Source organism: Myotis daubentonii, chromosome 1 (assembly GCF_963259705.1).
Source record: "Myotis daubentonii chromosome 1, mMyoDau2.1, whole genome shotgun sequence".
NCBI classification, from domain to species: Eukaryota; Metazoa; Chordata; class Mammalia; order Chiroptera; family Vespertilionidae; genus Myotis; species Myotis daubentonii.
Window position 1 is genome coordinate 165,123,860 of NC_081840.1, and position 13,894 is coordinate 165,137,753.

Sequence of the window (13,894 nt, forward strand, 5' to 3'; positions counted from 1 at the left end):
CCCACGGTGTCCTGGATTGCAAGAAGGTGCAGGCCAGGCCGAGGGACCCCACCGGTGCACGATCAGGGTCAGGGAGGGACACAGGAGGTTGGCCAGCTGGGGAGGGACTGCGGGAGGGCTTTAGGGCCTGTCTGGCCCATCTCTAGCATATTATGCTTTGATTGGTTGAATGGCTGACTGGTTGAGTGGACACTTAGCACATTGGGCTTTTATTATATAGGACTGGAGGTCTGGTGCATGAAATTTGTGCACCGGGAGGGGGGGGGTGTCCCTCAGTCCAGCCTGCACCCTCTCCAATCTGGGACCCCTTGGGGGATGGCCGACTGCCGGCAGTAGGACATCCCTCTCACAATCCGGGACTGCTGGCTCCTAACCACTTCTGCCTGCCAGCCTGATCACCCCCTAACTGCTCCCCTGACAACCTGATAGATGCCTAATTGCCCCCCTACTGGCCTGGTCACCTCCTAACTTCCCTCCTGCCAGCATGGTTGCCCCCTAACTGCCCCCTTGCCAGCCTGATTGTCCCCTAACTGCCTCTGCCTCGGCCCCCCGCCACCATGGCATATTGCCCTTTTATTAGTATAGATAGGGGGTTAAGTTTCTTATATGTGAAGAGGGGGTTAAGTTTCTCTTAAGCTTCCTTTTCAAGCAATTGAGAAGGTGATTCAGTTGAGAATCCAGCAATCAGAATTAATAAGCATGGTCAGACCAACCCACCAGGAGTAAAAACATCATCTCATCAACATCATCTCATTGGCTGATGAGTAAAGGACAATAGCTGACTTCTGGGGACCTCTAGGGCTACATGTAGCCACATTCCATTCCCTAGCCCACTCCCCTTTATAATCCTGCCCCTGCACCCTGCTGTAAGACAGGATTTGAATGCATGTAAGCACCCTGTCTTCTTGGTTGGCAAGCCTGCTCAATAAACGCCTAATATGATTCAACCCTGCCTTTGTTATTGGACACAGCAACAGGCAGCCTGAGCCCAACCAGGGCTTTCTCGGTAACAAAACCTATGAATTAATCTGGAAGGACTTAACTGTCCTTCTCTCCCAATGCTGCCAACTTGAGGAAAGGCTCTAGATTTGGGGGGCTGCCCAGAAATATGCCGATACTTTACATTCATCCCAGCCAAACAGGTTCCCTGTAGAAATGACCGCCGTCCCCCAGACTGATCCCAGGTGGTCTTAAACCAGGACAAGTAGGACTTGCCTACAGAGACCATATGGTTTTCTGTCTTCTAGAAGGCATGAAAAGAAATAGCATCAAGGCTGTCAGTTAGGACAAAGCAAGAGCAGTTACTCAGCTCCCAGAGGAGAACACTCCCTTTTCCATTCTCCTCTAACAAAGCCACTGACAAGTATCCCAGCATAGATTGGGTTGGCCAGGAGGAGAAACAGTGTTAGCGATACCCTTTGTTAATCAATCTGCCCTTGATATTCGGAGGAAATTGCAGAGACTAGCACTATGTCCCCAAATCCCAGTAAAGAATTAGTAGATGTGGCTTTTTCTGCCTTCGACATTCAAGATCAAGTTGAGGAAAACAAAGAGTAAAAACCTGTCAATCTTTTGGCAGCTGCCTTATGGTTGGCAATGTCACCTCAGGGATGGCCCACAGGTCGCGCCCCCCCCCCCCCCCAGAAGTTGCCAGAAGAGGGAGTATGTTACTCCTGTAGGAACCCAGCATGTCCTGAAAGGGGCTGCAGAGCAATGGCCCCAGCTACGACACCTTGCTCCCTCCATAAGAAAAAGGGGCACTGGGAGAGGAACTGTCTCCTGTCCTGAGGAGGTCGGGTAGAGAGCCCCTCTCAGAAAATGGTACCAGGGTTGTCGGATGCTCCCAGAAGCAACACCACAATCAAAAGTTAAAAGCTAAGAATGAGCAGTGCTGGCATTTGACTCCAAAGCTTAGGCGGGAAATACCAGCATCTCTAGGGGACCCAACTGTTTCCTTTTTGCCTGGAGGCCTCATAATCGATAAGAATATTGTAACTGGCAGAAATCACCCTCAGTCCAAATCCTTCATTTTTATTTTTTTTGGGGGGGGGGGGTAAATTACTTCCCCCAAATGCTGAGGTGAATATAAGTTTTAAACTATCTAGAAAGAAAAATAAATGTAACACTTACATACATGCATAAATAGTTTGTGAACTTCAAAGCATGTTGGGGGATGTGGTTCAAAATGAAGAGTTGGGGAGGGAATTTAGTACTAAGACATAGAACTCTGGGCCAGAAATTTAAATTTCTAGAGCAATTTGGAAGACACCCACATTAATTACTATTAATTACTGTACAGTTAGCATTTAATTTTCATTTTAACACTGCAGCCAAGTTGTGGAGGGAGCTGAAATGCTTGCCATTGATGCTGTGTCTGTGGAGCTGGGAATCTTGCCATGAAGAGCACTGAGAGGGGATTTTGTTTGCGTGTCTCCTGAGGGTCTTGGGAAATAACCTAAGAGAAGCCAAACTCCAAAACCACAAACATGTTCACTCCCATCTTCTCCGTGAGAGCCAGAATACAAACATTCTGAATGTCCCAAGTCTGAATGTCACAAGTGTTTTGGTGACTTGTTTTAAATTATTCTGTTGATGTGATTAACTGAGATAATGTAGAAACACCAAATGTTCATACTACTTTAAAAAAATACGAAGTAATACAAATTCTATTATTGTAAGAAAATTAAAATGTCTTAAAAACTAAAAATGGTACTTTTTTTTTTAAATGGACTCTTTTTTAAAAAATATATTTTATTGATTTTTTACAGAGAGGAAGGGAGAGAGATAGAGAGTTAGAAACATCGATGAGAGAGAAACATCGATCAGCTGCATCCTGCACATCTCCCACTGGGGATGTACCCGCAACCCAGGTACATGCCCTTGACCGGAATCGAACCCGGGACCTTTCAGTCCACAGGCCGACGCTCTATCCACTGAGCCAAACCGGTTTCGGCTAAAAATGGTACTTTAATGATGGAGATATTCCGCCTCAAAATTTATAATATTGTTATTTCCCATCAAAAACACAAATTACAATCAATATCTAATATTTATGGGGTGATAAATTTGCTGGCTACTTTGCATACATTGTCTCATTGAATTCAGTCCTTAAATGAAAGAATGAGATGGTATCATTGTCATGAACATTGAGCAGGGGTGAAGAACCTTTTTTCTGCCAAGAGCCATTTGGGATATTTATAACATTACTTGAGAGCCATACAAAATTAGCCTGCTATATTGGGTCACACATTTAATTAACTCATCCTACCCCTGAGCTAGAGGAAGACACTAAGAGTTATAGATTCATATAAATTTCCCAAGATGAAACCACTAGTGGTAGAGCCAGTATTCCTGGAGGCCTAACTCCAGTTTAATAACCTGCCTAGCAATAGTAATAAGGGCTAATATCTTTGTCACACCCTCAATGCTCCAGGTGCTGTTCTAAGTGTTTTACCTTTCATCCTCACCCTAACTCTGTGGTAGGTTCACTATCATCCCTTTTAGAGCTGCATATTTCTCATCAATGTCTTTCCTATCACTAAAGCCACTTTCTGGTTTTTATAGCACATTTTCACAGAACATGTCAACTTTATTTTTATCTAAGTTGATTGCAGCACCTTTTCAAACAAGAGTTGAAACAGTGCTGGAATTTAGAACCCCAGACACATTCCCTACCAAAGTCTTTGGCTTACGCCAGCATGTGCCAGGGATGCTCAGTACCTGAGCATACCCATTTCCGGGAGCTTCCCCATCCTAGTTCTGGAGAATCCCTTCACTCTTTCCAGGGTGAGAGCACCCGCTTCCTAGATCCCATGTCTTTGTCTTGAATTAATTTATCAGTTTTGAGGAAGTTCAACAGGTAGCTCTCCAAGACAAGTGCAGTGGGGGATAAATTTTTAAAAACTATATTTTTATTGATTTCAAAGAGGGAGAGATAGAACTATCAATGATGAGAGAGAAATATTGATCAGCTGCCTCCTGCACGTTCCCTCCTGGGGATCAAGTCTACAGCCCTAGCATGTGCTATTGACTGGAATTGAACCTAGAACTCCTCAGTTGGCAGGCTGACTCTCCATCTACTGAGCCAAACCGGCTAGGGCTGGGGCTGAGGGGTAAGTTTCTTGAAATCTTTTATGTTTCTGTTAGACTTTCATTTCTGCTATGATAATTTTGTTTATTTATCATTATTGTTATTATTATCATTATTATTATTATTTTAGAGATAGAAAGGAATGGGGAGACAGAAATATCACTTTGCTATTCCACTTACTTATGCATTCATTGGTTGTTTCTTGTATGTGCGCTGACTGGGAATCAAACCTTCAACCTTGGCCTGTTTAATCAATCTGCCCCATAAAAAAGTTTCTTTGAGAAGGCTAACCCCTATTTTGTAAAACTACTGTTTGAAATTCTCTGCTATTTTTTAGAGAGCCTCTTATTCTGAAAAAATAACTTTGCTTTCTAGCCTGCTTGAATAATGAGGAAGATAAACTTAGCTGTCTGACCTTGTAGGCCAGATACTAGATACGCCCATACTCTCATGCCATGCCAGGTGTATTTTTTAATTGGATAGAACTGTGTTGTTTTCAAGGCCACCAGCGAGATAACCACTAAACACACATAGGGCTGGCTCTTTAATAAAAAGGAAAGTTCTGCTTGCAGCTCTGCTTAGAATTTGAATTCATTTTTCTCTAAATCCACCAGTGAATAAAGTGTAATTCCAAGCTCTCTAAGCAGGTTTGATTTTTTTTCTGGTTTTCTGTAACACCTTTATCCAATATTTGTGAAAGCCTTGATGAGAGACATGATAATCGTACTCAATAACATTCTTTAATAATTTGTAAGTACTTGAAATGAGGGTTTTCAGTTCTGAGTGCTATTGTCATGTGGTAGACAGAATTCTCAGGTCACTTCTAAGATTCACCTCGTGTGCATGCTTAGTATGATCCCCTACACTTAAGTGGAGATGAAACCTTTGACTATAATAGGCATGGGCTAGTCATACCCTTGATTAGATTAAGCTAGGTTATGTCATATGACAAATGGTGATGGCATAGTCAATTCCATTACTGTGTTACGGTATATAAACTGGAGGGGGATTGGAAGTCAGGAGATTGGAAGTGTGAGGGGCTATGGAGTGAGCCACGCTGAGATTGCTCCTGGCCTACAGCCAGCAAGAGAACAGAATCCTTAGTCCCCCAACCACAGAGAACTGAGTTTAGGCAACAACTTAGAAAAGGACCCCAAGTTCCAGAATGGAAGCTCAGCTGACACCTTGATTGCAACCTTGAGAGACCCCGAGCAAAGAAACCAGTCTAGCCCTGCCCAGACTTTGATCTACAGAAACTGTGAGATAATTAATGGGTGCTCTTTCAAGCCACTAATTTTGTGGTAATTTGTATTGAGCAATAGAAAATACACCTGTGAAGAAATGTTTGGGGTAATTATAAGGCACCTCCAGCTGTTAATTTTTTAAGTACATTTTCACAGATGTAATCTTTTATGTGTAACCAAGGGAGCTGTTTAGAAGGGGATCACTTTCAGTTAGTAAGAACAGGATTCAGGGTGTCCTGGAACTTTCGGAATGATGTGGACACATGTGAGTAGATATGCGAAAGTCATTTGTGTAAGATTTTGACTTGTAGGAAGGCATAGTACAATACTGCTTGCTAAACAAAAGTTTTAAATGGAAATTTAGTTTAAAATAGGGAAGATATAGGAGTAGAAACAAGCACAATTTAGGAAGTCCTATATACTGGCTAAATGTTAAAGGTATTTATTTCTACTTGTGATATATACACAAAGGAGTTTTGAGTAGAGCATTTAATCAACAATTTTTATAGTTCTACAAAGGAGACCTCAGGACTCCATTACCAACTGGGGCCAGAGGTTCCTTTCTCCCAAAGATGACTGATGTCTGGCCCCACAACAGCGGTTCCTCTCATCCCCCAGTGCATGCAGATGAGTGGGCTAGGGCAAGTGGAAAGTGTCAGCATCACGAGTTGTTGTCCCAGTGGGGAGCACTGTAGTTCTTCCCTCCCTCCCTTCTTCTCTCCCAGCCTGTGGGAGAAGCTGTAAGACCTGGGCTCTCCCAGAGATTACAGAGATTTCTACTTTTGTAAGTAATGCACATTATACATTCATGATGGCTAGGCCCCAAGGTGTTGTAAACCCTCAAACTGTGAATGTCTATTATATAAATTTCCTTCCTCCCCCATTACAGGGAAATAGCTGAATATATTGAGTGACATCTTTCAGGCTCTTAATATTTACTTCTCACTTAATGTTTACTTTTGCCACAGGCCAGGACACTCTGTTTCATGAGTCATTTTTGTTCTTATCTACTAATTTCCCAATTGCCCAGATGGTAGATGAGTTCATAACAAAAAAATGAAACTACTTTCAATGTTATCATTCCTTTTTTATGTAACACTAATTTTCAATGTATAAATTATCATTTAATTAGAGTTCTCCCATTTTTCTTCACTTACCAAAGTAGACAGAAATGTAATTCCTTTTGACAGATGTTTTGGAGAAAGAAATGTTTTTATTTCACAAGAATTGATGTATCTTTAATGATGTGTGGAGAACCACGAATTGAATGGAAATGTATACCCTAGGCAGCCGGCCACCAAGGCTCAGTCATGGGCTTGAAGCTATTTTTACTGGACACGATGAAATTGGATTACTCCACACTGATGTGATTTATTGCTCATTGCAAATGTCCCAATTGGCAAAAGATGAAGCTGCAAATCAACATTGACTGGATCCCTATTCTGTGTATGGCAGTGTGTTAGGTGCTGGAGGAATGAGATACACACAACATAAGCCTTAGCACCGTAAGGCACAGACCTTGAAAGTTACCTATTGGTAAGAGATTCAAGTAAAAGTTAAACATAATTTTATATAATACTCGAGGCCCGGTGCATGAAATTTGTGCACGGGAGCTGGGGGGTCCCTCAGCCTGGCCTGCACCCTCTCCAATCCGGGATCCCTTGGGGCTGCTGGCACCTAACTGCTCACCTGCTTGCTGGCCTGATCCCCTAACTGTTCTCCCCTGCTGGCCTGATCCCCCTAACTGCTCTCCCCTGATGGTCTGATACCCTTAACTGCTCTCCCCTGCCTGCCTGATTGCCTCTAACTGCCTCTGCCTCAGCCCTGCCACCATTGCTTTGTCCGTAAGGATGTCCAGAAGATCATCTGGAAGATATTCAGTCTAATTAGCATATTACCTTTTTATTAGTATAGATGCCACCTTGCCTAAAAATGCAGGTTGTTAGCAGGTTTTCCTATAGTGGAAGGGGAGGCCGCAGTAGCATCCTGGGTTCTAACCAGGGCTTATGCACTCGTGCTTTATCTCAGCAGATGAAGACTCTTGGATGTACCTTGAATATTTCTATCGATTTTGCCAAATCATCCTCCAAAAATGTTGAACCACTTTAAACTCCCATCAGCAATCATTCATGTGCCCTCTGTCCTACTTTGATGCCAATATCATTGATTTCCCCCTAGAAGCTTCCCTCCCCTCAACCAGGACTGCTTGGCACTTGAGCCAAACTCACTGTTCAGCCTGGGACTTGATTTCCTGAGATAGAATTATGGAGGAGGAAAAATAGTTTTCCTCTACCCTTTTGAGTTCTTAGCGGAGGCCCTTGTAATGAAAGACAGATTACCAAGAGGAAAACAAAAGTTCATTAACATGTGTACCTCGTGTATATGTGGGAGATCCCAGGGAAAAATGAATAACTCCCCAAGGTGGCTTAGAATCCAGATTTAAATACCTTCATCCTAGGGAAAGGACACGGGAGATGGAGGCCTCTTAGAGGAGAGTACATGATTTTTAGGAAAGATGAATGGGGGTGGGGGAGATAGTTTGTAACAAAGTTTGGGTGTGATGACAACTTCTAGTCTCCTGTCCTGTGACAGGAGTCAGTCTTCACTGGCTGATGGCACTTTTCCCATCGAGGGAACCTATGACATTTAAGCTCCTTTTTGGGGGTCCAATTTTAGGCAGATCAGGAGACTTCAGTGAAAACCTCTCCTTGCATTTGCTGTTTTTCCAGCATCTGCAGATCAAGATCGTCAATATAACAACATGGCATATGTGGGGGTGGCCTGTTCTCTGACCTTCAGAATAAACGAACAAAAGCTTGTTTCCTCTCTTAGATGATTTGCCACAGTAGCGTTATTCTGGAGACAGTATTCTGACCAGACCTTCCTGGGAGTGATCATAACATAAACTGTGCTTGTAGAAAGGTATGGGCCATACCACTAAATAAATCAGGGTCAGTTTTCTCATCTTGTAGAAAGGGAGATAAAGTTATGATAGTTTATCTCCCTTTCCACAGGTTTCCTGCCGGTTTGTGTCTCTGCTGCAGCCCCAGTGGCTCCAGCGCCTCTGCGGCCTTGGGGCTAGGGGTTGCTGGGTGCCAGGCCCCCCTACGGGCTGTGTCTCTGTTCTTCTGGCTCCAGCTGCCCCAGCACCGAGGCAGGGCTTGGGGCTGCAGGGTGCCGGCTCCGCTGCAGGCTTGTGTCTCTGCTCCTCTGACCCCAGCGTCCCCAACAGCCCCAGAGGCTCCAGCGGCCCCAGAGCCTCCTCGGCCACGGGGCTTGGGGCTGCTGGGTGCTGCCCCCGCCCCCCCCCCCCCCCGCAGGTTGTGTCTCTGCTCCTCTGACCCCAGTGCCACTGCAGCTGTGGAGCTTGGGGCAGCTGGCTGCCGGGACCCCTGCGGGCTGTGTCTCTGCTCCTCTGGCCCCAGCGCCTCCAGGGCCATGGGATTTGGGGTTGCTGGTGCCAGCCCCCCTGCAGGTTGTATCTCTGCTCCTCTGGCCCCAGTAGCCCCAGCGCTGCCACGGCTGTGGGGCTTGGAGCTGCTGGGTACCGGGCCTCCTTGAAGGCTTGTGTCTCTGCTCCTCCAACCTGGGTGCTGAGGCAGGGCTTGGGGCTGCTGGGTGCCAGCCCGCTGTGGGCTGTGTTTCTGCTCCTCCATCCCAGCAGCAGCACTGACCAAGCAGGCCCAGAGGCCCTCCACCAGCGGGTTGGGGCAGAACACCTGCGTCGTGGCCAGGCTTCGCTCTGCCACTTGGAGCCTATGTATGCAAATTAGCCATCATCTTTGTTGGTGGTTAATTTGCATATTGTGCTGATTAGCCCATGGGAGGCGTAGCGAAGGTATGGTCAATTACTATGTTTGTCTCTTATTAGATAGGATTAAACATAATAAAGATTATATTAAAGGTTAATGTAATCTTTAAGTTAACATAGTATTAAAGGCAACATGTGAACATTTGACATAGAAACTGTAAAACTATCCATTTAGGAGTCAGAGGAGGAGAAATCTCTCCCTGCCATGTCTTGCGATGTCCATGTCCTTATTGTGGGGCAACCATTGTCACAATAAAGGAGCCCTGATGCCTCTTACAGAAATGTATTAGGGGCTCATATTGTTTTTTCCCTTTTGTTTTTCTCTTTAAAGTTGATAAGCAATGAAAATAACAGCAGTTATTGATCAGTAGCTTAGCATGTATAGGCAGTGTGCCATAACATTGGGTATTAGATGGCATATTGTGTTTGGCAGGCTTACATGAAGGAGCAGGAGGCTAGGTGGTGGGGCTCAAGTTCAAATTTTGGTGTCGGGATTAGGAAATCTAAAGCAGCCCTAAGGAATGTATTAATTAGATATAAATTCAAGGACCAATAACTGAAAACCTGACTGAGAGTTCCTAGGGGCTCTTTCCTCCCTAGATAATCAGGATTTGGCCATAGGCATTTTCCTGCATGTGTTCTGCTGCATGAGGACCCCAAGGCCACTGTTCCTGAAATTGCATTAGCCTTCCCATATTGTTATCATTGGTTCCAGGATGGCTGCCCCAGCTCCAGCTTCTTGAATTTGAAGAGACTTTGCCTGTGACCCAATATATGGTCTATCTTTGAAAATGACCCATGTGCACTTGAGAAGAATGTATATTTTGTGGCTTTGGGATGAAATGTTCTGAAGATGTCAATTAATTCCATCTGCTCTAGTGAGTCATTTAGGATTGATGTTTCTTTGCTGATTTTTTGTTTAGAGGATTTGTCCAATGGTGATAGAGGGGGGTTAAAGTCCCCTACTATGATTGTATTGCTGTCAATCTCTCCCTTGATCCCCTCCAGAAGTTTTCTTATGTATTTGGTTGCTCCTGTATTGGGTGTGTATATGTTTACAAGAGTTATTTCTTCTTGTTGGATTGCTCCCTTTAGTATTATGAAGTGGCCTTCCTTATCTCTTTTTATGTCCTTCACTTTGAGATCTAATTTGTCAGATATAAATATTGCTACCCCAGCTTTTTTTCATTTCCATTCGCCTGAAAAACCTTTTTCCATCCCTTCACATCAGTCTGTGTGCGTCTTTTTTTCTGAGGTGAGTTTCCTCTAGACAGCAGATATATGGGTCATGTTTTCTTATCCACTCAGTTACACTATGTCTTTTTATTGCGGCATTTAATCCATTTACATTTAAAGTTATTATTGATAGATACTTGTTTGTCGCCATTTTTATTCTTTACCCCTGTGTTCCTTCTTCGTTTCCTATTTTTCCTTTTTACAGCAGACCTCTTAGCATTTCTTGCATTGCTGTTTTGGTGGTAATAAACTCCCGTAGTCCTTTTTTGTCAATGAAGCTCCTGATTTCACCCTCAATTTTGATTGATAGCCTTGTTGGGTACAGTATTCTTGGATTCAGACCCTCCTTTGCATGACTTTGTATATGTCATTCCATTCCCTTCTTGCCTGATGTGTTTCTGTTGAGAAATCAGTTGCTAGGCTGATGGGGGATCCTTTGTAGGTAACCTTTTGTCTCTCTCTGGCCGCTTTTAAGATTCTTGCTTTGTCATTAGTGTTTGCCAATTTAATTATAATGTGCCTTGGCGTCGGTCTTTTGGAGTTCATTTTGTTTGGGACTCTGTGAGCTTCTTGGACTTGTGTGAGCTTTTTCCTCCCTATATCAGGGAGGTTTTCTGTCATTATTTTTTCAAACAGGTTTTCTATTCCTTACTCAGTTTCCTCTCCTTCTGGTACCCCTATTAAGTGGATGTTGTTTTGTTTTGTGTTGTCCCAAAGTTCTCTTAGGCCCTACTCCTGCTTTTTAATTTTTTTTTCTAGAAGCTGCTCTGCTTGGCTATTTTTTCCTACCTTGTCTTCTAGCTCACTGATGTGGTCCTCTGCTTCTTCTAGTCTACTGTTGATGCTTTCTATTGAGTTCTTTATAGCAGTGATGTCATTTTTCATTTCCTCTTGGTTCTTCTTCATTTCCTCTTGGTTCCTACACATATTGTTGAATTGGTCTTCCATTCTTTTCATCCACCTTATGACCAATTCTGTGAATTCTTTCTCTGAAAGGTTGCTTGCCTCCATTTCATTTACATTCTTTTCTGGTGATGCCTGTTTTTCTTTCATATGCAGGCTGGTTTTTTGTCTCCCCATGATCTCTCTTTTCCAGGTGTTTGGTTGTGTAGTTCTCTCTCTGTTGCGTTGATTTAAAGGCACAAAATACAATACAACAAGGCCCAAAGCACAAGGCACTGAACACAAATGTATTCACGATAATAATAACCCCAAATAAAGGTGACCACCAGATCAAAGAGAATTAGGGGATAAGGAAGAAAGAGGAGAAAAAGAAAAAAGAGGGGAAAAAAAGAGAAAAAGGAGTGCAAAAATGAAATTGGGAAAAGGGGGGAAAAAGTTAGAAAGAAAAGAAAGAGAATGAAATAGAAGAAGGGAAGAAACTATTTATATGTAAAGAAAACTCCAATAGAACAGCCACTAATCCCAACAAATTCCAGCAACAGAATGCAAACTACAAACAACAATTGATATCAAGTGAGGAGAGGGAAAACAGGATCAAAAATAAATAAATAAATAAATAAAATAACGGGAAAAGAAAAACAAAAACAAACAAACATAAAAATAGAAAGAAAAAGCAAAACAATCTCACAAACAAGCAAAAAAAAAACCCAATATACTGAACAATCAAGTAAACAACAACCAAATGACGGAGAGAGAAAAAAAATTGGATAGTGAGGAAAGAGAAGAGAGAGGTGTAGATGGATTTAGAGCAGGGGATTGGGAATTAGATATATAAGTAGGGTGAAATTTTAACAAGGGGTAAAAAGAAGGAATAGGGAAAATCTAAAGCAGGAATAGGGTAAGAGAAACAGGACATCAAAGGCAGAAAAGTGAGGAGGAGAGCTTTGGTGTAAAGGTAAAGTTGAGGTTGAGTAAAATGATGCTAAAGGAAAGATGAAAATAGAATTTAGAACACTAATCCCAAAATAAGATAAAGAGAAAATATAATGACACTTTAAAAAAAGGTAAAATGGTAGTAGTAATAATACTGGTTAAACATAAAAATGTAGTAATTTAAAGGTAAAATCAGGAGATGAAAAAAGAAAAAAAATTAGTTTCTTAAGTAAAAGGTGAAAAAAAAATGTGCAGTAGTGAAGGTCCTTCAGCTCCTCTACTCTTCTGTTTGACACGTCTTAGCCCTGTCAGGTATTTAGGGGAGTGTTGAAGTTCCCTGCAATACACTGTTCCTCCGTGTTGTAAACCACAGTCCTGATTTTAAAGCAGATTGCCTTTATTTGTATTTACAGAAGAGTCAGTTTGTGGTTCAGCCTCTGGGTGGCAGTGTTTCTGGATTGACCTCTGAGGGTATAAGTCCTCTCTAGCCAGTAGTTTGGGAGAGCTGCTTCTGCCACAGAGCTGTTTCTTTGATTGTTACTCCCAGCTCTGATTCCCAGGTTCCACAAAAACAACTTTTCCCTGCAGTCTCTGCGAGTGACCCCAATTGGGCGATCCTATGTATTGGGTTTAATAATCAAATGCAAAGATTTAAGGGGGAGAGAGAGAAAAAAGGGACTGAGGAAGTGCGCGAGCTCTCGCAACCCTCCACCGTCCAGCTCTGTGCGCAGTCTCTTCCGCACATCCTCTCTCCCCTGGCACTAAGCAGCCAGTACACTGGCAAAATCCGAGGCTGCCTTTTTGCACCCAGTCCAGCTAAATGCAAGCCTTCCCCTGATTGTGGGACAGCATTAACAAACGTACCACAGGCTTCCACATATTTAAAAATATTAAACTAATTCCAGGGTTATAGGCTTGATTTAAGATATGGTAGTTAATAGAAAAGTTCTAGATAGAAAATAATTTTAGCAAAATAGTACATCTGTATATATGCACACATTTAGAAAACATATTGCTTTTGATGTTTATGCCATTTCTTAGTTACCATTTTACATATCCACACCTGCTTAATCCCTATACTTTAATCCACCATATTAATTTTTAGTTATGTATGACTCATTTTCAGTTAATGAGAAATAATTAAGGTAATAATTAATATGTTTTAACCAATGAAGCACTTTCATGAGTAAAAATCCAGATTTTTAAAATAAGTTTCTAGGAATAGCTCAGTTTTCACATTTAATATCTGAACCTCACATTTATCACAGGTAGCACAAAATTGCTTTTATTTTAAAGAACAGTTATATATTAAGAGCAAAGAGTATAAAATCAATAAATACACTCCCCTGTATCATATAAAATGTGTGTGACACATTTCCCAAAGAAATTTCCTGCATTTAGACATCCTGGTCCATATTCACCTAAAAGTCTGAGTATACCCTTTCCCTGGCAGTTTTTACCTTTGGGCTTTGGTACATTTCATAGAAAGGAAAATACAGGCAGTGGAAGTAGAGGCAGAAGTAGAAGACTTCAAGCACAAGAGCCCATCAAGTGTATGCTGGGGACAAGTAAAATGAAGAACTCTTCCACTGGGCTTCAGTGACTAAGGGTGGCAATGGTACAAAATGTGCAAGAAGTCAAAGAAATCCTTTTCCTTAATGGGAAAGACGACACCAT